Below are 27665 nucleotides of genomic sequence, written 5' to 3'. Positions count from 1 at the left end.
TAAATTTATCTACAGGCAGGATACCAGGAGTGAAATCTTAAAGATCTTCATTGACGTGGCAGAATTCACATTGGTAGGGAAAACAAACAGCAGGGCAGGGACCCCTGAGGCATAATGGGAATTCTCAATAACAGCAAATACACTCTCATCCAAAGGAATATTTCTGTGTTATATGGAGCCCTCACCATTCCCAGCAGCAGCTGGCCATTCAGCTGGGGACCTTAGGAGACAAGAACATTGCACATTGAGTAACTGTTGAAATTTCATTATACCATTAGAGCTGATGACAGAGTTCACAATTTATTATAGGGCTAGGACACCAATGCAAACTTTCTGTTATGAGCAAAGCTAAAATCAGACTGGAACTCTTCCCAGAGTACAGGATGAACAAGAGGAGCCTGAAGCTGAGTTGTCACCACCTTCAAATACAGATGACTTAATTAAAACAAAAAAGAACGTATCTGATTTGACTTTTTTCCCCCCTTACCCCAAAGTCAGCACATTGGAAAGTGAACATAATTTATCTTACTGAAGAAGTACATGTCCAGGTGAATCCAAGGGAGGGGCTGGAGAGACTTGGTAATGAACACTTCTTTGTGCAAATTGGGAGCCTCGTTCCTCCTTCAGCTCCTAACACAGCTCTCTGCTGTGTTAGGATTAAAGAGAAGCTCTCAGTGGGGTGTAAACAGCATTTAATCCCTCACTGTGGTTCCTCTATGCTGCCACAGCAGTGCAAGTCCCTTTACTGTTGGTCAGTACCAGAAAACCAGCAGCAGAAGCACACCAATCCCAGCAAGGGTACAGCTATACCAGTATCAGGGCATCTCACACACGCAGAACTTAATTCAACTCCCTCAAACAGAATAAGATATCCCTGGAGAAGCACTTTCATCTCTGGACAGATCTGTCCACCATGTGTATACAATCCACACCACAGACGTGACCTCAAAGCCCTCTTCAAAACCAGCTTACAACGACCATACAAGCAGCAAAGCAGCACCCAGAGGTGCTGACACAGCTGAAACACGCAGACCTGAGCATGCCCGGACACATGGAGGAGGTTAGCGGACCGCCAAACGTGTCTGACAGGCTGTCCACAAACCAGTCCTGTGGACACAAGACGAGCAGGAGACACGTGCTGCTACGGTTAAGATGGTGTGCAGGCAAACAGAGACAAAACTGCAAAAATCAATTAGGATTAGGCAATACATGCATCATGGATACTTTAAGTGATTTGCAAACAACCTTGAACAACACTTCCTCATGGGAAATACAATTACCCAACACAGAGAACCTATTTATTTTGAGTATCCAAAAATCACCAAAGTCCCTCTCTGAGCCGTCAGTCATGCCTAAGAGATTCCCACTGGCCTCAAGCAGAGCAAAAGGCTCCACTCCATTATGAAAGATCCTTTTAATTTTCTCCTTAACGTTCTACACCTGGATCTAGCACAAGCCAGTTTTGTAATAAACAAGTTAAGGTGCCAGTGCAAAGTACACCAACTTTTCACATTAAAAAAACCCAAACCAAACATACTTCTGTTTGTATAGTATAGAGTTGCCATATGAACTGACAGTTAAGACAAAACCACTGAGCAAGTTAATGATTTTTTATCCCTTCTGTGAAGCATCTACAAGATGAAATCCCATCTGAATCTTGGTTTCACAGCCTTGCCTTATTTAAACAATTCATCTCCTTTTGTCTCTCATTTGTACTGCACTTTGTGCGTCATTCTGGATTGTTTCACTGCATATTGCACAACTACAAGTATTCAAGAATACAGGAGGCAAGAATAGCTTAGCTTGTTTCGGTTGCCTTACAATCAATACCTTTGCCTCAGGCACCAAAGAACGTATGAGAAAATGAGTTTTCTGTTTTTATAAACTTTGTCTATCTTCAAGCACACTTTGATCCATTCTTCTACAGAAATGAATAGGGTGGGGCCATTACAGAACAAGTAGAGGCAACAACAACGTTCTCTTAGACTGAATCTTAACAGAGGTGACCACACCAAAGGCCACCCTTCTTAATGATTGTGCTTTTATTCTCCAATTCATTTGGAATCTTTATTCTCCCTTCCTGAACTGAACAAATACCAGCTTTGTGATATCTGTTCCTTTTTATTTCATGGCAGCAATCGGGTTTTTTAGCTTTGATCTGATCTAGTATGCAATGTTGTGAAGGTGCTGTCTGCCAAAATCGGAAAAACTATGCAGTTTATGATTGCTGGAAGTGAAAGTTATTTGTGGGGGTGTTTTTTGATAACATGGTAATTCAGACCATATCCTCACCCAAAACTGAGAGAGAAACAGCATATTACAAAGCTGAAAAACTCTGTTAGACAACAGTTTCACCACAAAAGACTGTGGTTTACATAAATGAGGATTTACAAGCCCGGGGAAGAATTGCAGACATTTTAAAAGTAACACAACATTTTTTGAGCAGTTCAGCTCGCTTTCAATCCACCCAAACGGTGGTTGTATCTTCACTGTGCCAAACCTTTTGAAAACCCACATTTTTATCAACTCTGCAGATTTGAAAAAACTCCCTTAAAAAAAAAAAAAAATATCAAAGGTTATTTTGATCACCTTTTGGCTGAGATAAGAAGAGTTTGCCAGAATACGTACAAAGAGGAGAACATCAAGGAAACCCATAAAGAAATGGTACAGAATTCTTTTACACCACAAGATATTTCAAATACAGATCTCAGTCTTCAGCCTAGGTCTAAACATCAACACAGAGGGCCCCCATATCATCATCCTTCTCCAGCAAAAGGAAGTTTAAATTCTAAAAGATGGCAATATCATTATTCCAGCTACCATTGGCACAGAAAAGGCATCTTTTAGTTCAACCTGTACAAGCACAGCTGAGAGCACTGCTGCCATTATTCCCTCACTGAGACCTTTCCTACAGTTCATTTTGAGCTTGATCTTTCTCCCGCTGATGTTGTGAAAAAAATCTCACTCTGATGTCAGGAGCAGTTGGCATGTAGAGAAATCTAATGAATTGTGGGTGATTGCTCTATCTTTTGTGCTTTGCTAGCTGTTTAGCAGGCATTTTTTGCTCTCTTGCCAGTTTCCAATTTCAATAGGGTATTCTGCAGTTTTTAATGGAAAACAAAATTCTTGGTTTTGGTTGTATTTTGTGCAATGCCTAAAGGCTTTCCCACACAAGAATCCTATAAAAATGTATTTGTGTTTTATTATTTTTAATTATGATGTACTTGATCAAGAGTAGTCTACATATGCCCTTGGCTAACTTGAATTACCCAGTTCTGAGGGGCTTTGCCTGTTGTCAGGAGGTGGTAGTCTCTCCACTAATAAATTTGTACCTGAATATTCCTGAATATGTAGTCTGGACAAGCATCACTGTAATTGTCTGTGTATTATCAGTGTAGAGATAATTATAATATTTAATTCTATTCCAATATCTTAATTCAAGTGAACATAAAGCCACTATTCCAAGAATGTAAAGCATAATCATAAACTTGTTACTGCCCAACATGCATTCACACTTAACTACCTACAAGCTCACAAACAGAATTATGTTAAAGATCCAACCTTCAAAAGCAATTCTTGGGTTAAAAGGAGCTAACAGAACTAGTAGGGTATTTGTTGATGAAGTTATCCTATATTTCAAATATATTTGTTAATTATAGTTATCAAAGATTCGTACAAATACAAACACGTGCCTGAAAGCTGTTCACTAACTCAGAAATACAAGAACCACAAGAAGGAGGTGAGTTTGAGCCTTTACCATAAGAGGATGCAAGGTAGTGTATGTCATAATTTTGGTGGGAAACAAAAAATTTCAAATCAAGTCCAGAATGTTGGCTTTGGCTGAACAATAATTTGTGAGATCATGTTACCCATTTTTTTCTTTTCTTTCTCAGATTATGTGGACAACTGCCAAGTATTTTTTTTAAAGGTTTCATGAATTTTAACACGAATGACAGTTTCTCAGAAAATTTCCATCAGAACAGCCTCATTTGCTCTTCACTGTAAATTTTAAAAAGAAGGGGAAAAAAGGTGGTGTGACCCAGCAGGGAATGCAAAGAGCAACAGCTTAAGCAGAATCTTCATTAGTGCCCTGTAGTCTGACATTTGGTATGGTAAATTGACGAGATAGGCAGGATCGTGGTTGTTTTAGGAGCGTTTTGCCAAAAGAAGATATCTTTGTAGTTACCATCTCATCTGTAACTGCAGTTATCTGTAATTTTGGTCAGCGAACACTTCCAGCTAGGAAACATAGTCCCTCCCTCTGACTGATCTATTGGAGCCATAACCGCACCTACACCGCAGGACAGGTACTTCTCCATGGCTGTGGGATAACAGCAAATATGTATGGGGTAGGATCCATCTCAGATCACTTCGGACAGCCACATCTCTAGAGTGTGACCTATTTGAAAGTTTGCATAACATGAAATGAACGTCATTGCAGAAAAGAGTCTTTCTGCACAGTGACAATAAGGGATGCCAGAGTGACATACTGTTGTGGTTTAGGAATGATACTCCCCAGTTTAGTGCTCCCACTGAGACTCTCCATGTCACTCACATGATCCCCCCCTTTCCCCTCTGCCTGCTGCTAGAGTGGGATGGAAAGGAGAACTGAAGGCACAAAAGGTAAAGATCATGGGTTAAGATAAAAATAATTCACTGGAGACAGCAGAGACATCAGAAAATGAACGGTAAGAGCAAAGATATTAATGACAGAGAGTACGAGAAATGAACAATTCACACTGAAACTCCCCCAAAATTAGACAATACCCAACCACTTCCTCCACCATGGTGTGCCAACTCAGAATGGAGCCCTTCCCCACCCTTGGAAAGTTATGTGAGGTGGCACAGAATATGCCAGCCATGCCCCCCCTGGCTACTGCAAAAATTCACCCTGTCCTGGCCAGAACTAGGACACACACACAGTGGAGGTTGTCTACGTCAGAAGATCAGAAATTTAGCCAGTTGAATTCCACACAGATGAAGGTGCTACAATATCCTTGTCTCATTTCAGAACCTGAGAAATTGTAATCTCCTTACCAGAAACTTAACATTTTGAACTGCCATTCCCTGAATCCTTTTTTGTTCCTTGAGAATTGAATACTTATTTTTCTCAGCTCAAACTAAATGCAAATTTTCATAGGGAGAAACCATTCTTATTTTTGCTTAGCCCTACTTGTAAAGGATTGTCAGCCCAACTATGCTTTAAAGGCCATTTAAAAGCTTCATCTTATCAAATCAATACAAATTTCTAGTTACAGCAAATGAAGAAATATTTCTTCCAGGTAGCACTGATATTTGGGACATTATCTACATTTTTCCACTTCCCAAAATCTCACTGCAATAGGAAGCAAACTACCTGATGACAGGTTATCACATAATGACATAGAGACAGGGCCAAAGGTGTGGATTTAGCTACTTGGTTATATGTATAACACTATTCAATATTAAATAGAGTGCCCAGCCCTTTCTCTTCAATGGTGTCATTGCCTTCACTCAGGTTGCATTCAGATACTGGATTGAAAGAAGTGGCAATGCCCTAACATAGCCAGGTGATGAGGACAGAATGTTAAGTTCATAGCATCAGCTTGGTACAACTTTCAGTGGACTTTAAGCTGAAGGTTACTGAACCGACTGAATTACAGACAAACATTATCATCCTGCTAAGACAGCCCAAAGACACATCCATCTATTAACACTTGTTGTGTAACATTGCCAACACTGGCTGCTCTGAGGACTCCAGAGTGTGTGTAGAAATACATCATGAGGAAATGCTAGCTTACACTGCTTTAGGTGCCCCAAATATTACGGTACAAATTCACTCATGACATAATGGTATTGTTTAAACAGTAATAAAGGTAACTAAAATTACCAGATACAGACAAGAATATAGATCCAAAATGGACCAAAATGCCTAAGTTCCACCCATCCACATTCAAGTGGATCCATAACCCCCAATTCAGCTGCTACCTGTATTGTACATGTGCCTCCACATAGGAATTTTCAGTTTTCAGGATACCTAAAGCTCTGCTTTTCCACGTACCACAAAGCGCTCCAGCCTCAACAGCACTGAGCATCTCCCATCTACCCAAGCAAAATTCAAAAATTGGTCATTCTTCTGTTCCTTCTTCCTCATTATTTTGATCCATCAAGAGTCTGCAGGCATGCCTACACATCAGGCACAACATAACACACAGTAGCAGCTACTGTTTTCTTTCTAGATACAGCCACCATATTATTTTCAGTTCAATCATCAGATCACTCTGCTAGCATGGAATAAACTTGCCTGCCACTGCCATACCCTAGAGAGTTCAAATGCACATTAAGCATCTGCTTTGAAAGCCCCCCAGCCTCTGAAGTATATGCTATTTTCCTTTTTTTTTTTTTTATTGGAGTTGTTTCACTTGGAAGGGAAAGTTCTTGCTTTTCTCTTAACAAAGAGAAGAAAATTTTGACCTCGAGTTCCTACTTTATGCACAGCAAAGGCATTTTGATTGAAATGGCCCTTGGAGAGACAAGTCACTCTGCTTCTTGAAAGCACTATCTTATTTTTGGTTTCTTGCCTAGTTCACTTTCAGTTCTCTTTCATCCCACAGCAGGGTCAGTATCTGCACTGCAGAGAAGAGATAGACACACTATTTAGGAAACTCTCTGGGAGGTGAGTTTGAGTTCCCTCGGGCAAAGGCAATAACTGAGAGAGATTTCCCACAACCTGGGGGAGTGCTTTAATCACTAGGCTCCTGTTCAAAAGGCCACCCCCACCTACTCTTCTGCCATGTTTTAGAAGAGAAAGACAAGCTCTGTTTTTGGAACAGAGGGTGTAACAGGTAGCTACGTGCAGGTGAAGATCCCACAGTATCCTCAGCATTTCCTAATAGAAAGCTGAGCACTTGATCCTGATGCATCTTGCTCTTCCCACATACCTGTATGGGGCCAAGGCACTTAAGAGAGGTGTCTGCTTACCTTGGGCCAGCCACATAAAAGCTCAGCAATATAACACTCAATGTTGCAGCATCAAAGTCCCACTTTGGATTGAGCCCGAGGCTGCTACCAGAGGTAATTTATAATGTCAGGATTTAAAACCGTATGTGATGCTCATTACTGTAACAACTGACTCTAGCCTAACAAAAGCAGCAATGCCACAATAGTTATTGTTAAGCAATTTAATTGATCCAGACATTTATGCAGAGCCATTTACCTGTCGGGGCTCTAGGCAGAGGCTAGGCTACCCTTCTTTTCATTCCCACATTAGATGACTTATAATTTCTTAACTCCACCTGAAGGGATGTCCTCAGGTTTCAGGGCCTTCAGCAACTGTTCTGGTTGCTTGCCTCCAAAACTGACTCTGCATGTATATTGGTATATTGTGCTAGTCACCACAGATGACACCCTTTATTTTTGGCTGCAGACACTTTACCTTAATTGCGTATGCAAGTCATTGGTCTGTGAGGCTCACCTTACTTCACCTCCACACACTTAGTGAGGTAATACTGCACAGTGAACTGCAAAGATTTTTGTAAGGTACTGAGAAATAGTACAGTCTTCTGCCTTCTCGTTTCTTTTAGATCTCACAGATATATGAGCAAAACCAGTAAATTCACAAGGCTAACAGGGACCACTAAAGATAATCACTGCTGAAGTTGTTTAAAATGCATTTTCCTCAGGGGAAATAGGTGACAATCAGTAGACTGGTCTATGGGCCAGGCAGAAAAACCTCTTGACCTTCTCAAATAAACCCAAATAAAATTTAGTTTTTATGAAAAATTCAAATCCCTAAATTTGCTTCCTAATATAGTACCCCAAACTAACTACCTGTAACCTCCATTAGAGTCAACATGGAGAGTGGGCATGCAGCACCAGGAATGGTTGCTGCATTTCCAGGTAGAATTCTGGCTGAGATAGAGGTCTTAGCCTGCCTAACACTGATTTTGCATACACTCATCCTCCCCATACATAAAGGAGAATAGCCACTGAATGCATTATTTCTGTGAGCTAACTAGATCAACTAATGAATTTTCAAAATGCAGGTACAAGTTACAAGCTAGTGACTTCAGAAGAGACTCAAGGGGTGCAACAAAAGTCTTGATTGCTTGACCTATGCACTGAGCAAGTGCTAGCAGAGCTAACTGCCCAAGGAAGCAGCAGGCATCGCTGCACATCCCGACCCTTCACAGAGCTCACACACTCAATTGATTCCACTTAACTTTCCCCTGCTACGCAGCATGGGATTCTACACATGTACTTTACTTGTACATGGAAACAGTAAAAAGAGAATATCTAATGTGCTAATATTAATCAAATAACCTCTCAGAAGCTAAGAAACATGTATGAAACGTTCCACCACCAGTCGAAGTTTCTGTTGTGCAATTACCTACCACCTCATTAGGTATAAATAAATATCTTTAGACTCGTTCTTCATATATGGGCTATTAAAGTCTCCTGAAACAAACTTGCACTTCTTTTCTTCTAAAACTAAATAGGACTTCTAGGTGGTTTTGGGGCTAAGGGAAAACTCACCTCTTTTGATGACCTAGTTAAATTGTATTAATATCTTGCTACATTTCTATGTTCTTTCTTGCTTTTAATAGCTGCTTACACAGACATACTAATCAAAAAATACATATAGCTGAAAAACTGAAGTCATTTCCTCCCCTTGTCTGTTGATGTAGTGGCAGAAGAACAGATGGTTGAAATTAAAGAGCTGCTTAGAAATGTAGCACAGCACATTAGAGAAGGAAAGCAGACAGCATTTCTTTTTGAAAAAAAAAACACTTTCCTCTAATCAAACCAATGATGAAACTTAGGTTACCAAGGAATTTCTTCCTCTAAGAAATCAAATCCAAGTTAGTACTCATTAAAATCAAACCAGGCATTTGACTTATATGGGTCGAGGATCGTGCTTTCCCTCCCCCTGTTAGGATCAGGTTGTTGCATTTTTTAGAAAAATAAGTCAAAAATAAACAAATAATTTCCTTCCAGTAGCTATACTGAATCAAGAACACCCATGCTGTAAGTCACTTAATGTCAACCAGATTTATAGTTGGGGTGGATCAGATCCAGAATGCTTCATTCCAACAAAATAAGCCATATGCAAAGATGCGTTGGTGGAAAGTATGGTGAGCAAAAAAGCCTCTTCCAACCCTGCTGACTGATACCACATTCAACCTTTTGTTAGCAATGACATATTTGAAGAGAAAAACAAAGACACATTACATGTATTGTTAGGCAAAGGATGAATTCATGCTGTAGATGGACAAATTCATAATTCCCCTGTCTTTTCTCTCTTGCATCTTCATGTGAGGTGCCTCCTTCCATCCTTGTATTTAGCTCTGTTTCCAGCTCTTGAACTTTGTTCTCAACTATGACTACTCCAGTTGATTCTAATTTAAAATAATATCCTGGTTATATCTGTCATGGAAATGTGACAAATTTATCCAGTTTGATACATTATTAAAACTGATACTAAAGATTGTACATATATAATTCAGTGTAACAATTTAAAACCGCAAGAAGTTCAACAAAGAAACTAAACTTTCTCACTTCCCATTCTCTCACATTAAAATTAATCAAATTACATTTAATTTTTTTTACAAAAAATAGGCCTAATTTGGATTAAATCTCCTTCCCTCCTTTACCATTTTCTGTTTAAGCCTCAAAGAGGAGCACAAACCTACTTTCTTCAGCTCTCCTCCTACAGCCACTTTAACAAGTAATTTCTGCAGTGCTCCAGAAGTTAGGGTGTATGTCAAGTTGATGAAAGAACGTGCTAAAGGAACAAATTAGTACTTGTTCAACAGAACCCAGGTCAGTGATAGCAGGCACTGAGGAAGGAGGCCATCTTCTAAACAAAATTTTTGAGATTGCTTATGAAACAATTAATCCATGTGCTCAGTTTCTCTCTTTGAGCCCCCAAGTCTACACACACTAGATTGAGACTTGACTTTTGGTAGTTCTAATAACTCCACAGGCAGATGGGTGGTACAGGTCACTTGCAGCAGCTCTAATGTTTTCTTTGCTCAAGACAGTGTATGGAACACAAAAGTAAATAAAACAAACTTTTCTATAGGAGTACCTGAGTGTGTGGAAGTCATGAGATTGGCCACTGATTTCTGTGGAACAGAAGCAGGGACAACTCAATTTATTATATTTACAAATACATGCCAGTCCTCCTTGGTGCAGAAAAAGATGCCAATCTCAAAAATATATGAGAAACTAAATCACATTGACATTTATAAGTGCTGAGTGCCTAATACCTGACATGGTCCTGATTGACTCAGGCTATTCAAAAGAGAGGAAGAGTAGAGAAAGAGCTTTTCTATCTGCAGGATAATCATATTAAAACCATTCAGAGGAGCTGAACCTGTACTCTGAAAGCAAAAGAGATACTGTAAAGGTATTCACTTAGAACATGTGAAGCGTTCACAGTTCCAGGTTTTGCAAGCTTCTGAGTAATGTTTTTGTCTGCAAAACTTGTTTGACTACAATAGACCTTATTTTTGAAACTTAATCCTGCATTTTTGCAAAGATGGTTCAATTAAAAAGAGAAGAATCAACATTTTTCTACATGAATGAAAGACTTCAAAGTAAATAAAATTAAATGTTCAATCTATTACCTCCAGAAGCTAATCTTTCACAAAACATGGTCCTCTTTGAAGATCTGACACACTCCTTTTTCTCACAGCACCTTTCCCATTATCTATGTTTGTCCCTTTTTCATCTTTTTTTTTCCCTGCTTGCCACGTTTTTGTGAACATTTCTTCATTCCTCTTGGAACACAAATCAGTAGTACACTGCCTCAAAACCAAGAATGCTCAATGTCTGTCATATCATTGCTCCTGAAAAAGACTACCACCCTTATATGCATCGTGCCAGCAGAAGGATTTAGCCTGCTGCAGCAAGATCAAATAATTCCAAAATGAAATGGAGAAGCAGCTGTTTCTCTCAGAGGTTTTAGCTATTTCATGGTGCAAGCTACAAGTAGACTGTGAAATCTTCACCAAAGATTTCTCATCACCCTCATGCAGAATGACTCTGCCTGCCATCAGCCCAGGAGACCAGACTCCATTATTGTACTCAGTAAGTTTTCAAACCAGTAATGCAGGGCTTTCTCACATTGCTGCATTTTTCTGAGAGGATCTCTTACATTTGCAATGGCTGCCTCATTGTCTTTCTCCACAGCTGTCCTCGGCTCTTCACTTGCTGATCTGTGTCCACCTGTAGCCCTTTGTCTTTTGTTTATATTGTAAAATCTTTGAGAGAAGGACTAACTCACAGTGTTTTTCTACTGTGCATAGCACAAGCCATCAGAGCAAACTGCAGTAATAAAGGCAAGGAGTAAGGAGACACCCTTTGGGTGGCTTTCCTAAGCTTTCCGTGAGGCTTTATTCTGATCTCATATACACAGATGGGAGTCCACCAGTGGGTGCATTACAACTAAACAGGCACCTAATGCACAGCATAATGTAACACAAAACCACTGCATGAAACAGGTGGGAACAGTAGAGGCACTCCAAAATTCCACTCCCTACCTCCCCATCACATGCAATTGAAACTGGAGTTTAGCCACAGCTGGATCCCTTGCAGGCTGAAAAGCCACACTTGAGGCTATACTAACATTATTCTATTAATCCTAACCATGAAGAGAACTTCTTGAGTTTTATTCAATTGTACAACATCATGTTAAAAACTTCTCATTACCATGAACAATAAAATGTATTAAAGAAAAGATGAAGATGCAAAAATTAATAGGATCGAGAGCATCAGGCTTAATGGTTACTTGTGCAAATTCATGTCAGCCTTCCTTTCATGTCTGCATTCTGCAGTGGCATGATAGCTGATTTTCCCAAGGACCTCTGCCTCATTCAGCACCCAGAATTGCCAGCACAACCTCTTAGAACAACACTAAACCAGCACTCATGAATGGATTCACAGGTTTCTCTGTAGTTTTTAATCAGAGCATCTAAGAGTAGGAAAGAAGAAAAGCAGCAACCAAATGTTGATAGATTTATACCCACAGAGCACCTTTCCTTTGAGAAAGGAAGAGTTGTCCTACATCCATCATATAGATCAGAGTTGAAATACTGGTGTATCTGAAAATTGCCCCCTAATGTTGCATTACCTGCCCATAAACACATTTTCCCCATGTTTTTGCAAGGTTTCCCATGTTTAAAGCTTATCTTCTACTGACTTATGGACTATTCCAGGGCAGCAATCAATTCCATGGACCTCTACACACCTTGTCTCATGTGATGGACACCCACTAGAAGAGAATAGCATGCAGTTATGTGATTAGAAATTACTTCAGGACAGACATACATCATGGCACTGCTGTAGCACTGCACTGATAACCCTTACTCAAACATGCCCTAACTCCTCAGCTCTTAACTTTGCAACCCTCCATGCTTTCAACCCAACTTCTATTTTTTTGGTACATTCCTCTCTTTGAACAGGCTGTGCTTCTGGAGACATAATATGAAGTTCAACATTTTTACCCCACAGATCTGTTCTCTTTCTACAGCCTATAGAACCAACCTTCACAATTTTAGCAGGGAGTTACGGATAACTGGTAGCTGGTTGCTGTGTTGGGTATGAGCTGATCAAGGCATCTCTCTGAAGGATAATGGAGGACTACGACAATTTTGACTCAGTCAAATTTTTAAGAACTTTTCTTTCCTTTTTTTTTTTTTTTTGTCCTCAGGCTCTCTAACCTTCACATCCAGCCACAGGTTGTCTTCATCCCCATTCTTCTATCTGATATTTTTACAGGGTCAATTAAACACATATGTCTCAGGCCAGGTCAGCTTTCCAAGTTAAGACTCAAGTCTTTACCCAAAAGCACTGTATTTTCCTCCTTACCTCATTCCCAGAAATGGTTGAATCATGAATCATTTTTTTACTAAATGTTACAAAAATTACAACAAAATCCTATCTTAGCTGAAGAGCTGGCACAGAAAATCTGAGTCCCAGTGGTTTAAACTTTGGCAACCTTATCAGCAGTTGCAACAAAAAAATCTTACAATGAATAAAGTTAGTCAGTCTTAATTATCTGTGTCATTACCAGGTCTGCCTGTAATAACATGGCATCACAGTCTCCTGGGCTCTTCTAGATGACACCTGACTTACAATTCTGTGGGAATTTTTAATGTTACTATATGTTTGTGTCTATCTGTCATCATTTTCTTAGGAGATTAAAATTATAACCCCATTTATACTTCCATCAGAAATAATGGCCTGAGAACACCCATTGTTGTTGCTGCAAATTGTAAATCATGCAAAGAAAAAAAAAAAAAAGACCCATTATCAAACTGAAATTGCTCTAAAAGAAGGATCCCATTTTGTCACGTAGGTGAGTACAGTCTTCAAATATTTCCACTGTTTACGTATCTATGTGCAATGCAGCAGTTTCAGCAGGACAAGTGAGATTTGCTAGTCATCACCCCACAAAACACTCAGGTAACGATGATTGTGAGGAAATAAAGTTCTTATCCCATCTACAGATTGAGCACAGAGGCACAAAGAAAATTGAATTCCCTGACAAAGCTCACAGAGGAAGCCTGTGGCAGAGCAGAGAGTCTGAAATCCTACATTAGCTCCTTAAGTATCCACCAGCCTTCTTCCCCCCTCTATGTGTAAGTCTCATGTTTTATTTTAAATTTTCTTATTTATAATTGATTTCCAAAGAGTCTAGACAAAAGCTAAAATATATGCTTTACCTTCTCAGAGGGGTTAGGGGGAAAAATGAGCAAAAAACACATTTGAAATGCTCTGATGTTTTACCAAAACCTCTCTTTTGGGAAAAATATGGCTGTTTCTGCTGTTTTTTGGCAAAATATGATAAATTGCTTCATCTCAGTCCCACAGTGAAGTTGTTTTAGAGAGTTTAAAACAGTAACAAAACAGTAAATCCTTACATTTAGCACCATAACCACTTAATTATCCAGGATAACATTGTGACATGGCTGGTGTTTAATGCCAAGTTCAGCTCCATTCTGCCGTAAGAGTGGAAACATACACACATCACCTTTCCTGGAATGCTTTTGCTTCCCTTTGGATAATTGTATTTCATCATGTCCAGAGCTCAAGCAATTTGAAAAGCTAGTAGTGTTGCTACAGAAACTGAGGTTAAAACAAAGCTACCTTCCTCTTCTACATGCAGAGAATTGCAAGACAAACATTTATTATTAAAAAAATAATAATTTTTAAAAGTTATTCTACTCTCTGGAGAAACTGAGTGTTTCAATATCTGGCATTTCCCAACTGTTTATTTAAGGGACAAGTTCTGCAGCAAGTTTTCTTTTGTCTCTGTCATTTCATCACATTTCGAGCTTCCTGCAAATGCATTTTGTATACAAAACTCTTAGCAAATAGCTCTTTAGCACAAATTCAAGGCCTCTCCACCCACACCTCATCAAAAAAAAAAAAAAGGGAAAAAAATTAAAACATGTAAGTGTGATACCAAACAACTGAAACCTTGACGCAAACACTGGAAGAACTGGACCACAGGACCAGTATTCTTCTTAGGATCTGTTCTGGTTCTGGCCGGGATGGAGTTAACTTCCTTCACAGCTACTCCAGTGCTGCCATGCTCTTGCATCTACATCAGTGTCAGCTGTGCTTACTGCACCAAAGCTTTCTCTCTTCCCCACAAAGCAAGCGGGCTGTGAGTGGGCAGAAGACTGGGAGGAGCTGCAGACAAGACACCAAATGAACAAAGGGATATTCCCTATAGCTAATGCTGTGGTCAGCATGTGCAAGTTCAGGGAAAAGAAGAAGGAAAGTGGTCTTTGGCTATCACAGCATCTACCTTCTCAAGCAACTGTTACTCATGCTGAGACCCTGCTTCCCAGGAAGAAAGTAGATGGGAAGTAAGGAATTAATTCCTCTGTCTCCCTTGATTGCACACTCAGCTTTTGCTTTCCGTAGTAACCTATCATTATCTCAATCTAGAAGTCTTTCTTCTTCCTATCGTACTGAAGAGAGGAATGAGCAAGAGGCAGGGTGAGTGTTGGGCTGCTGGCCAGGGTTAACCCTCCACAGGCTCCCATGTGATGGGTGTGACCCATCCGGCATTTTCTGCTGGGCCAGGCAAATGCATCTCTTCGGCACTGCCAAGTAGAGACCTAAAGGTGATATGTAGTTATTTCCACTATCATTGGTGTGTGATATGGAACAATTTAGAAATTTGAAAAGATTAGCAGCTCACTCTAGTGCCTGTATGCTTTACAAGATAAACAGAACAGTTGACAACTGCTGTGCAGCACTGTGCCCATTTTACTGTCTCCCAAAGAGAAACAGTGGTCAGACACACAGGAGAAGCCTTTTGCCCTACAAACCAGCCACATTATCTTCACTTTTTCTTATCCATTACAGCTGAGCAGAGAATTTTTTTCCTTACAGAAAACATCTTTCAAAAAACTCCCAACTTATGTGTTACCGAGACACACAAAGCAGTCACATGGAGAGAGAGGTTTCGCAGGGCAGAGGTCCTTCTCCGATCCGGCTCAAGGCTGAATCCAGGCGGAGAGAGAGCCTCTTTGTTTTATTTCTTACTTTTTATACATTTGTGGGTCTAGCAGAAGATTGGCTTTTAGAGTTTTCACCTCTCAGCCAACTGGCCAGACCAGCCATCAGTTACAATTGTTTTCAGGTTAGAAATATGTAAACAAAGGACAGAGAATGAAAAACAAAGGATTTGTTTATGTTACATCTGCAGGGAAAAGGTAGAACTGCTTTTAATATTGTACAATAACTAAAAAGATCTGACTCCATTTATGAAAACCAAAAGGCTATTAAAACTCAGAAAAACCAGGGTAACACTTATGTCTGAATACTACAGATATTGACTTAATGACTTGGAGCTTTATGTTATGTTTCCTGGTACCTGTATGCATTCTCCTTTATCAATGAGACTGTCTGGCCAGGCTCCCTCTCTGATAACACCTGATGGTCTCACTTTCTGTTGGCATATAGTAGTTCATCACAGGGCAGAAACATTTGTCCAAAACCTTGAACTCCAGTATATAATAGAGTACACTGAGCTACCTGCCCCTGCACTTCCTGAGGACTATGACATAACATTTTCAGTTGATTTGCTACTGTTACCTGAAAATGAAAACTTGAATAGATTTCTATTAAACCTTTTCTTACAGTAAATTTTCAACTCTTTCTGTTTTAATCAAAACCTAACTTTTATCACATTTTTCTTCCTCTCCTTACCCCTAATATCACAGTTGAAAAGTAGCGAAGGTAAGTTCCTTAGGCTGCTTAGTTTCAGGTTCTGCATTTGCTGACACTAAGCACTAATTTGATGGTTCCATGCATTTCACAGAAGTTCCTAGTAGCACTTGCAAGTAGCATCTTATGCGCAACATATGGCCAGTATCGAGTCAATCTCTTCTCCACCAGTTTCAATCAAATCTTTATCTATTTTCTTACAAGGAAAAAGAAAATCCCTTAAATTACACCACATGGAGATGATCTAGACAAAACTGGCTGAGCTACAACGTACTGAGACTAACCCAAACCACATCTTCTTTGCTGTGCCAGGCACCACCCTGTGATACTCTTCCTTTACCAGCCCCTACAGACAGCTGGGTCGATCAGAGAGGTCTGTGTGGATTGCCATCCTGTAGCATGATGATGATGCTGTCTATAAACAGGGCACTGTGTCAGAAATGCATCTTAAAATTTGCACAAATCATCAGAAGCCTTTAGCAGTCTTGTTATCTTCTCTCTTGTTTCACTTTCCTATAAAATAATAGCACAAACAGCACTAAAACCAATCTAACAAACTTCTTCATTTTGGTGCTCCAAGGCAAAAGAATTTGCTCTTACATCCTTCTTCAAAAATATTTACCCACCTTTTCTAAACTATTTCCTTCCACTTACAGAAGCTCTGCTAGTACTCCAGGTAATCACTACCCTTACTGCTACAAATTATTCCTAAATCTCTACTCTACTATTTAACAAAATGCAATTAGAGGCTGATATGAACAGTAACAGTGTAGATAAATAATACTAGATAAAATTATGTTCCAATTAGTCCCCACTTTGCCAGAGCTTTTTATGTATTTGAGGACCCCTATTAAACTCTCTCTCCCTTTGAAATCCTCCCTTCTTTGAGCCAAAACCCCCAATTCATTCCATCCCTTCTCACCATTAGATTTTGCAGATTTTTGATTATCCCCTTGTTCACTTTGGATTCTCTCCAATGAGCTAACATCCTATTAGGAAGGCACAGCCCAAAATCAGTTCCAGTGCTCCAGCTGATGCCTTATCAGCACTGAGTGAAGCAGGGTTACTTCATGTGTCTTGTCAGCTGTATTCCTGTTTGTATGTCCCAGGTTGGCAATATTTTTATTTTTCCTTTTTAAACATCATTCCCAACTCATGTTCATACATGTGATCCACTACAAGTTACAAGGTTTTATTCTGAAGAAGTATTTCCCAGACACTTACTTACATCAGCTGCTGACTTAGTGATGTTCTTCACTAAAAAACAGTGCAAAAGCAACACAACTAAAGGGAAAACTACCCCTAGTCAAAACTTTGATGCAGAAATCTAATATGTTACTTCTGCATGCCCTGGGAGGTTTCTTTGCTTGCTTTTATAATTGTACTTTGTTTTAGGTTTTTGGGAGTCTTTTTAGTCATTTTGAACAAAGCTGGTGTGCAGGGAGATGATACACACAGAAGAAGGATCATGCCATCAGCAAGCGCTCTTGCTGACTGCAACATACTTGGGTAGCTGCTATGTGCTCAGTCACAAGCTCTTTCATGAGGTCATGAAGACTCTGTCCCTCAGCTCATCTTTGGTGGCCGTTCCCTCTGCACTGACAGAGCCATTTTTTGCTGATCATCTGCATACAAATTGCTCCTCCTTCACACAATCCATGTACTTGCACTGGATACGATCGTATGACCGAACAGAGTTATCACACATGATTATAAAGTGATAGTCCTGTGGTGATCAGCTTCCTAGATCTGAAGAGAAAGTTTTTTGTTTGGTTTTTTTTTTGTTTTTTTTTTTTGTTTTTTTTTTTTGTTTTTTTTTTTTGTAGTTTAAGAACTCCACAGGTCCATGACCCAGAGATTTAAGATAAAATTTGGGTTCCATGAACATTCCTGAATTTGCATGCACAGGGACACTGAACAGGAGAGACAGAAGCTTAGGGAGAGAGGCCTTATGCTTGCAAGCAGAAAGAAGTATTCTACAAACCCAACTGTCGCTTGTAATCAAAGCTACTAGACTGACTGAAGTTACCACAAGATCATTTCACTCAGTTCTGTATGTTTCAGGCCTGAGCCTGCGCTCACTAAATGAACCTCCAGGGCTCTCAGTTCTTCCCATGGCTTTGATTCCTCTATAAGCCTTACACCTCTGCTACTGGACACTTGAAAAACCTAGGTCTTGGGTGGAGTCTTGTCATGTGTTAGTACAGTTTGGTTTTTTAGTTATAGAAAAATGTAAAATAATTCTCCAGGTCAGGACCTGGGAAATGCTTTAGAAGAGACAGAGACCTATCAGAGAGTTAGCTGGAATACTGGAATCTATTCTGACCACTGAAATTGTTGGCTGTGATGTTGGGAAGTACCATATAAAACCCCATTAATTTCCTGTAGGTGGGTCCTTTTTTCTTCTTCCTTTGGCCAGAGAGAGACAGGTAACATCGAGCTGGGCCTGCTGCTCCCCCCTTTTTGGGGGGATCTGGCCTGAGGCCTGGCCGGATTCCATCGGCTCCTGAGAACAGGGTGGGGAGAAGGAGAGGTTGCTGTTTTGCAACAGCTACTTTCTTCGGACTTCCCTGGAGCAGGGAGAGATCTCTGCTGGGCCCTGGTGAGAGCTGTGGGCACCATTTGGGCCGAAGCCACCCTGATTTACACTGGGGGGTGGGCTGAGAAGGCATTTATGATCCTGCCCGGGATTTTTTTGTGATTCTGGACTGCCTGAATGCTCCAATCTCTAATATTTCTGCGTGAGTTCTTCCTCCCTCATCAGCTCAGCCTTGAACATCTAACACCACCAGCTACAGAGAGAGAGAAACAAGGACTCCGAGCAGATTTAACTCTTTCCTAGCAACATGAAGCTTCCAGAGCTTAGCCCTTCTCTGAGAGAGTTAAAAGACAGAGTGAACATAAAGAGCAACAGCATGAAGTCAGTAGAGCAAGAGTGAAAAGACTATTAGGACAGAGGGTTGAAGAGTTGGTTGTTCCATTCTTACTTGAGCCATGGAAATGAACTCTATATATAAGCCATTCCTTTAAATCATGGGAAAGATATGCATTTGGGGAGATGATTGTTCTAATTTGTGTGTAGATTTAAGCAAAGGTGTTTGTGATGAACTAAGTAATATCCTATAAGATGCTTGAACAGAGATAAAGATGAGAAGCCCCCTGCACCAGTGAAGAAGTGAGAAGATATCTCTGTACCTTGAAGTGAAGAATCCTTTGCTTTGGAGTTATTCATCTTTAAAAGGTGACACCCCAGTATGCAAAAGTCTAAGACCCATAAGCAGCTTGGGAAACTGCTCCTGGGAGGGTCACAAAGGCAGGTTTCTCCGGGCCGTTGTTTTTGTGACAGTTTAAAACCCACAAGAGAACTGTTCTAAGTTGTCAGTGGGATCCATGACTCTAAAAGATACTCTTCCCCTAATGAATTAATGGAAGACTATTGTCAGATAGTGAAACTGACTGAAAATTACAAGTTTTGTCTCTTCATGTTGTTTTGTAAGAAAGTGAACAGTTTGTAAGGAGAGGGAAAAATGGTTTTGAAGTTTCATTCCATTTTAGTTTTTTTCCAACTTTCTTTTTTTCTATTCTTTTAGCGTATGTTAATAGACTATTTGTTAATTTTAAGGTTGAGCTTGCTTTGTTTTTCTCCTAGTCTCTCTCTCACAAAAAGAGTAAGTACCAAGACCAAAATTTAGTAAACGTGAAACCACAACAAGTCTTCACACCATTTTTCAGTTAAAGAAGTTTAAGGTCTCTAGGATTTATGAGGCTGGTATATGTATGGTGGATACCTTTGGATATTTTTGAAGAGGCTTGAGAGACAACAAATGGCTTCAAGAAATTTTCAGTAGCCCAGATCCATAATTGGGCTACAGAAGATGAAACTATGGTTTATAATCATGAAGATGAGGCAAAACCAGAAACTTTTTCATAACAGGAAAATCTTCTTGCTCTTAGGTGCCCTTCCTGTGTCAGAATGAATACCAAGTTCTCTTTTTAAGAGAACTGTGCCACAAAACCAAAAGAATCCTCCCTGTTTATCAAGCAGCAAAAAATAACCAATGACTTCAAATACTTCTTTAATCTCTGCCATTCCTACAGAAGACTTTTCTTTTTACACATTTAAGCTGGTTTATTGCATAAATATTATGTTAGCAGTCATTCTTCAGTGTGTAGGTGGGATTGCCAGTAGGCAGAGACAGTGATAAATGAGTCTCCAGGTGTTGCTGCTCTTTTTAGAAAATTCTTTAACAAGCATTTGTGAAGATTGAGGTCATTTTGCAAACTTGTAAGAGTTACAGTAAGTTGTTTCACAGACACTTCTTTTTTTAAAAGAAGTGCTGTCAGAGTTGGTGAACCCAAAGTGGGTTGTATCTTTCTACTTAGCTCTGTTTACAAAACCCAGGTAATTATTTATATGCATTTAGTTTTGAGGATGCATTAAAGAGATCAGGGATGGGGATTATTAGAGCAATGTTTTCATTAATTTCTTTTCTGGCTGCAAGAAAGCAAATCTTGCAGTCCTGAACCCTCCAACAAACATTTTGCACACTTGATGACAGCACAGAGATGATGGTCTGTTCCATTAAGGTAATTATTGTAAACACCAAGAAGCCAGGAGAGAAGCTGCACAGCTCAAACGATAAGAGTCTAAAGCCTTTCACCTTCAGACTGCATATCCTACCAACAACCAGGCTGAACAGGTTCATTCAAGTATCAAACCTACCTCAAAGTGTCCTCCCACCCTCAGCACCCATCAAACCCAGCAGCAACCCCTGGCTCATGGACTGACAGGGCTCCACAGGGAAGGCAGGACCACACAGGGCAGAGCACTGGGATCCATCCATCCCAACACAGCCACTGGGAACAGTGCTGGAGTGAAACTCTTCCTGCTGCAATGGCTCTTCACGCAAGATTGCTGGCAGCTTTCCTGAGGATCAAATGGATGCAAACTGTTCTCTGGAGCACACCAAAGGAAGATGAGGAAAAACAACATTTCAGAGCTTTTTCAAAGCACCACGCCACTGTCCTTATCAGCACCATCCTCGGGCATCGGAAAAGGTACTCAGAGTGGGTAATTCCAGGCAAACACCACCCCAAATACCACTCTGAATGCCCCTGTGCAAGCACTTGATATCAGGTAGCAAAGAGAAGTGTTTTGCAGTGAGGATTAGCACTGAAGGCCTCAGGTCTAAGGATGCAATAAACACCACATGGAGGGAGCAGAGCTATGGAAAACCATTTGGCATTTCATAACCAAGTCCCCCACCTTCACACTTAAGTAATATTTTATCGTCTAGCATCGTGTCTTGGCACAGAATTCCACAGGCTGAGACTCTTTTGTAATTCTGTACTCCACAGTGTTGTTCCCCCCCACCACAAAGAGACCTCTGTCCAAAGGTGGAACACAAACAAGCTCCATTCTGAGTCATAAAAACATAACACATGCGTAAGAGCATGCAATAATCTTTGTATAATTTGCCCCTTAGTCATTGTCTAGTCCTATTATGTAAATCTGAAACATGCATTTTTGAAAATAAAGGGCTTCAGTAAAATAATTACTGTTGTAATCCTGGAACCACACCCAATAAACAGTTTAGCAATCAACTGGCTCCATATATTTGAAAGCTATAAACAGATTAGTATGAAATTAAACCAGTAAGGGCCAAAATCTCAGCTGCTGGTCTAAATTAGTACTGTTTGACTAAATCAAATTAGCAGTTTGATTGACTTCAATTAAGCTACACTAATTTACAGAAAGACATCATCTCTTCTTTCTTTTTGCATATTCATCTCAGAGTATGTGTATGTGTGTAAGATTTCTTTGTGTTCTATGGAGACAGTGATCTTCAGCACAATAATCTCATTTCTCTCTCTGCATATGTAGATTCATGAAACTTAAGTATTGCTTCAGGCACTGTGGGGAGAGGAATTGAAGGACTACCAGAAAAGACCTGATGACTCCAATATAATAATTCCAATAATCTCCTATTCATTTTCTTAATAAGAAATTTGCTTGACTACAGAAGACAGCCTGAGACTGCCCTTAGCAAGCTTCATTCCAAAGAAGCCTAGAAATTATTATCTATTAACAGTTTTTGCACAACTTGGAATAATAGCCAATTTTTTCAAAAACCAGTATTGTTAACTTTACTGTATTCCAAGTCAAGAACTGCACCTGATTTTTCATGCATCTCCCTACAATTCATGATGCAATTTTGATCTCATAGTAAAAATAAACCTAATTTCAATGATTTTTAATGTCACAAAATTGGCCAAAGTAGGACCTAAAACTGGCCATAGGAGGATCAGATGATTGGGACCTCCTCATTTGGAAAGAGAGCCATCTATATTGCACTTTCATTCTAAGCCTTGTGAAACATGTGAATCCTTACTTATGCTTAGGTTGCTTGTTGGAAAAGTGAGGCACAGAATCAAGCTATGTGCTCAGCTCAGGGAGTGTGAGAAACAAGAAGTCAGGTTTAAGAAACAGATTCTTGTGCCTTAGCCACATTCCAAAGCCATGCTTTTCCCTTAGATAATCCATACACCATCGCACTGCCAAACTAAAAATTGTCTCACCACTACAATTCTGATGCTCTGTCTGAATAAACCTTTTTATCACAGGGACAGGAACACAGGGGGAGAGGGGAGCTGTGGAAAAAGGTTCTGGTGTCTGAAACACACATTGTATCTCAGTGACACAAATGAGATTGTCATTCTAAATACCCTTTAAGCAAAAAGCAATGATGCTGCTAAAAGAGAAAACACATAAGGAGGAGGAATGAATCCCACACAGCTCAAAAAAAGGCAGAATGGTAGACCGAGGAAATGAAACCTTGATTTAATTTATTTCCAAGCCAATCAGACAGAAATACTTAAACAGATATAAGCTACAAGGAAAGAATGTAAAGGTACCTGGAGAAGTTTGAGAATCAAGTGGACCCAAAGGGATTAAGGGGTATCTCCCTTCCAAGGATGAGAACAAGGAGAACAGGGATAGAAGTGGAAATACAGCCAATGAAACTGCCAGCATAGTGGCAGACTATAACTACCACTTTTCTATCAGACACAAAGTAAAACATCTTCCATCTTTAATTTCCACTGCATAGTCTCCTCCTGAACAGGAACATCATATCCAGAAGTAAAAGGAACCCGGGAAAGCAGCTGCACTGGAGAGCAAGCAGCAATCCTGGTGAGGAGATCCAGGCCCTCCTCTGCTCCCATGCTGGAGGCTGGTTCCAGTGCCCATACAGACCCTGGGTCCAATACAGATTTCTTTTTTGGTAGGTGTAGCTAAGCAGAATTCATCTCTGAATTGGAGAGGTGGATTCAACAGGTGGACTTTCAGGTGGATAAGGAATTGGTTACCCAGTCACATCCAGAGGGTTGTGGTCAACGGCCCAGAGTCCCAAGGGACATCAGCAATAAGTGGTATTCCTTAGGGGTCCATATTGGGACCACTACTGTTTAAGATCTTCACTGATGACATCAGTGGGATGAAGTGCACCCTCAGTAAGTTTACAGATGACACCAAGCTTGGTGGTGCAACTGACACACATGAAGGACAGAATGCCAACCCAGAGGGACTTGGACAAGCCCAAGAAGAGGACCCATGAGAACCTCATGGTTTAACAAGAGCAGGTGCAAGGTGCTGCACCTGGGTCAGGGCAACCCTAGTAGTGACACAGGCTGGGGAATGAACAGCAGCCCTGCTGAGAAGGACTTAGAGGTGCTGGAAAGGCTGGACGTGACCCATCAACGTGCGCTCACAGCCGAGAAAGCCAAACATGCCCCGGACTGCATCCAGAGCAGTGAGATGAGGGAGGGGATTCTGCCCCCCTGCTCTGGTGAGACTCCCTTGGAACACTGCATCCAGCTCTAGGATCCAAGGACAGGAAGGACATGGACCTGCTGGAGTGAGTCCAAAGGAGAGCCATGAAGATGACCACAGGGATGGAGCACCTCTGCTATGAGTAAAAACTAAGAGAACTGGGATTTTTCAGCCTAGATTTGGGGTGACCTAACTGTAGCCTCTGGTACCTGAATGAAGCGACAAGATAGATGGAGAGGGACTTTTTACAAGAGCATGCAGTGACAGGACAGGAATGGCTTCAAACTGAAAGAGAGCAGGTTTAAAGATTAGACACTAGGGGAAGACTCTTTACGGAGAGTGTGGCACAGCACAGTGACAGATTGTCCAGAGAAGTTGTGGATGTCCCATCCCTGGAAGTGTTCAAGGCCAGGTTGGATGGAGCTTTGAGATCCCTGGTTCAGTAGAAAGTGTCCCTCCCTATGGCAGTAGGGTTGAAACTAAACGATCTTTAAGGTCCCTTCCAACCTAAGACATTTTATGATTCTATTATATTCTACTCTTCTATTCTAAGATTCAAAAGGTCAGAAAGAAACAACCCCTCACACGCTGAAGGTTACCTGAAAACAGAAGCTGAGCACAACAGCTACCATGCATTAGTATCCATCCCACACTGCTGAGTGTAAACCCTGACAACACGTGCAGCCAACACGGCAGCAGCAGGTGGGGGCTTGGTTCAGCAGCCTTCATCTCTGGCTCATTTCACATCTTTGATCTGCTATAAACACACCAAATTGACTGCAGTGCCCCAATAGTATCTGACACCTTGAGGCACGTGGAGGAGCACGGCTCTCCTTCTCATCATTTTTTCTTTACAGAAATATGCCCAAGGAGGGGTCTCCCTCACAGCATCTGTCATTTCCCAATTGCTGCTGAGTAGCAAGTTAACAAACATGAAAAGCTTTGTTTGGGAGCACAACATAGGGGTTGCACCCAGAGAGAGGATTGTTCTGTATGTTCCTGTTACTGTGATATTTCCCATGTACTGAGACATTCCTGGCTGGGAAGGCAGGCAAAAGAAGCATATATTTAGCAGCATGTGGCAGGAAAGTGAAGAAAATGCTGTCTGTGCTGCTTTCCCACTCTAAGCTCATCTTTCAAAGCTTGGGCTACACTATACTACTGACTACTAGGATCAAGTAAATGTTGACATCAAAAGGAATACAATAATATATTTTGATAAAAGAACATTTTCCATATGGTTTTACTCATTTTATGCTATCTGTCACAAATGCTAGTAAGTTCAAGGGCAGGAACATTTGCAGAAAAAAAATAATTCTTATGTAAAGCATTATAAATCCTCAAGGAATGACAACTCTGAATTAATACGCGTGACAATACAATCCTGAATTTCTGAAGGGTTATTTCCATCTTTCAAGGAGCACAACTGAACCATAAGTCTGCACATAATTAGTCAAGCTTTGACTAGGTATGTCACATTTAGGTGATGGTACAGAGTTACTGGCCAAAACATTAAGGATTTCTACGATCTTTCAGCTTTAGTCTTGAAGTTAAGGGGTTTTTTTTTCCTTTCCTTTTCCTTTTTTCTTCTTCATAGAACTTCAGGTTTTGAAAAGCAATATTAAAAAAAAAAAAAAAAAAAACCCACAAACACACCCCCAAAACTTTTCTGTGTTTTAGAGTTTTCAGGAAAAGGTCAACAGATATATCTATCTAAGTTTTAACTCCCACATAGCACTGAAATGTAGGGATAGGTTTTTAAAGTCATCTGGATGTCTGAATAGACTGAGAAATATATATTGGGACTTTCAAAATACCTGGCTACTTCTTCCAAAAATCAACAGGTGATACTTGCTTAGGAACACATGAAAAATCTCAACATTTTATAATCAGTATTTTCAATCCCTTAAATTACTTTCCTAGAAAAGATAGCCCTCACAGAGTCACACCGCTAGGACTCGTTCACTGGGTGCGGAGCAAACCTCATCATTTTTAGCGCTTGCTTGTCCCCTACAAGCAAAGTGTTCTGACACCAGAGCAGATGTGCTTTTCATCACAACTCATCTCGAAGTGTACCATACTAGCTGGGTAATATTGGGAATCTGGCTTTTGCAGGGCAATTCAATTAGGCAGCAAGGGAACGGTTTGAAGCTGATGGAGTGATTTCCATTGGCTCCAGTGGACACCAAATCAGGTCTAACGAGCAGATAGACTTGTTGGACCTTGAAACGACATGTGCCTTTGAAATGCCTATATATAAATACACACAGGGACATAACCAGCCCATCCGTGTCTGGATTTCCTCATCTCAGAAATATGGATAACAACAGCTATTTACTCATCTTTATAGAGGGCTGATAGTATTTAAAGCAATTGGTGAGATGACTAATTAGCTAATATTTGAAATTTTAAAGCCCTACATAACTGCTAAGTACTATTACTAAAATAAGCCAACCGTCAGTAAAGGCAGACAGCCTGATTTCGCTGCTTGTTGACACAAGACCAATTATAAATAATGAGTTCCATAAAGTCTAAAATATGTCATACATGGAGAAATTAATGAAAATTAAAATGGTACATCCTCATCATTCAATATTAAAATTTATTGGATTTCAGACTTTTAATCAGCAATGTCTACACTAATTTCCCGTCCTATATGCACTACACAGCTAAATAAAGCACACATGCTTTTATGATTGAAAATAAGGCCTATGTTAGCTTTGTGCCATTATATTAACATTGATACTGTTAACTTGTGAATCAAGAGCCCTGCTCATCAGTTCATGAAAGTCCACTTAGGTTTGTTGCTCTTCCTACACCAGCTGTAAGATTATAACAGAATGTCTTTTTTAATCACCTCCTAATTGTAAACCTAATCCATTAATGACCACTCTGTTTCCATTTGGCTCTTCCCAGACTGCACCAGAAACTCACACTTATTCTGTAGTCACTTCGCATGTGCAACTCTTTCTCTGCCATTTTCTTTCCCACCTTGTGCTTAATTTTCTTCCAGGGAACAACCATTTCCACTAAAGGCAGACACCTTCAGCTATTAAACATTTATTCTGGTTTTATTGCTCTTGCCTTGACACTCCCTGTATGGGAAGAACTGGACATTGTCTCTACCTTGACAATCCATTCCTGTCCTGTGTCAGGAGAGAATTTCATAAGTCAGCTCCAACCTTCTACACCCAAGGCATTAAGGAAAATATTAAGAAAGATCAACCCCAAGCTGGTCTGTTAGGATTTCCACCAACAAGCTTTCACCAAACTGGCAGAACCTGTGCCATCTCTCTGGTCCCTGCCCACCTTCCTAAAAGCTTCCTCAGCTTAAGAAGGAAGGTGTAGTCTACCTTTGCTCTCCTAGCATTTCACTCCTGACAGAGCAATTTAGCAGATGAAATCTGAACATTTAAAGTTAGTCTACTTTACGCAGACATTCCTTGTCATGATCAGGGAAATAGTCCAGTTTTACAGATTCCAGAATCACACAAAACAACTACAGTACTCTATACCCAGCTTCAGAAATGTAGAGGTAAGTATAGGTTCTTCATGAACATTCAACAAAACATTACCTACTGTGTGTCAAAAAATGTGGGGAATT

At 40.3% G+C, this 27665-nt stretch overlaps 1 long non-coding RNA gene across 5 annotated transcripts in view; it reads right to left on the bottom strand.

Moving 5' to 3' along the window:
- Positions 1 to 27665, bottom strand: part of LOC120755913 (uncharacterized) — a 107450-nt gene that overhangs the window by 75449 nt on the left and 4336 nt on the right. For 2 of the 5 annotated variants that reach the window (XR_005701929.1, XR_005701927.1), the window contains exon 3: positions 20361 to 21186. The exons of the other annotated variants lie outside the window; for them this stretch is intronic. This is a non-coding gene — a long non-coding RNA (uncharacterized LOC120755913). Of the gene's footprint in view, positions 1 to 20360; positions 21187 to 27665 lie in introns of those variants that run through there. 5 annotated transcript variants of the gene reach the window in all.

Source organism: Hirundo rustica, chromosome 1 (genome assembly GCF_015227805.2).
Source record: "Hirundo rustica isolate bHirRus1 chromosome 1, bHirRus1.pri.v3, whole genome shotgun sequence".
Classification (NCBI taxonomy): Eukaryota; Metazoa; Chordata; class Aves; order Passeriformes; family Hirundinidae; genus Hirundo; species Hirundo rustica.
This window is presented reverse-complemented; position numbering and strand designations above follow the sequence as displayed.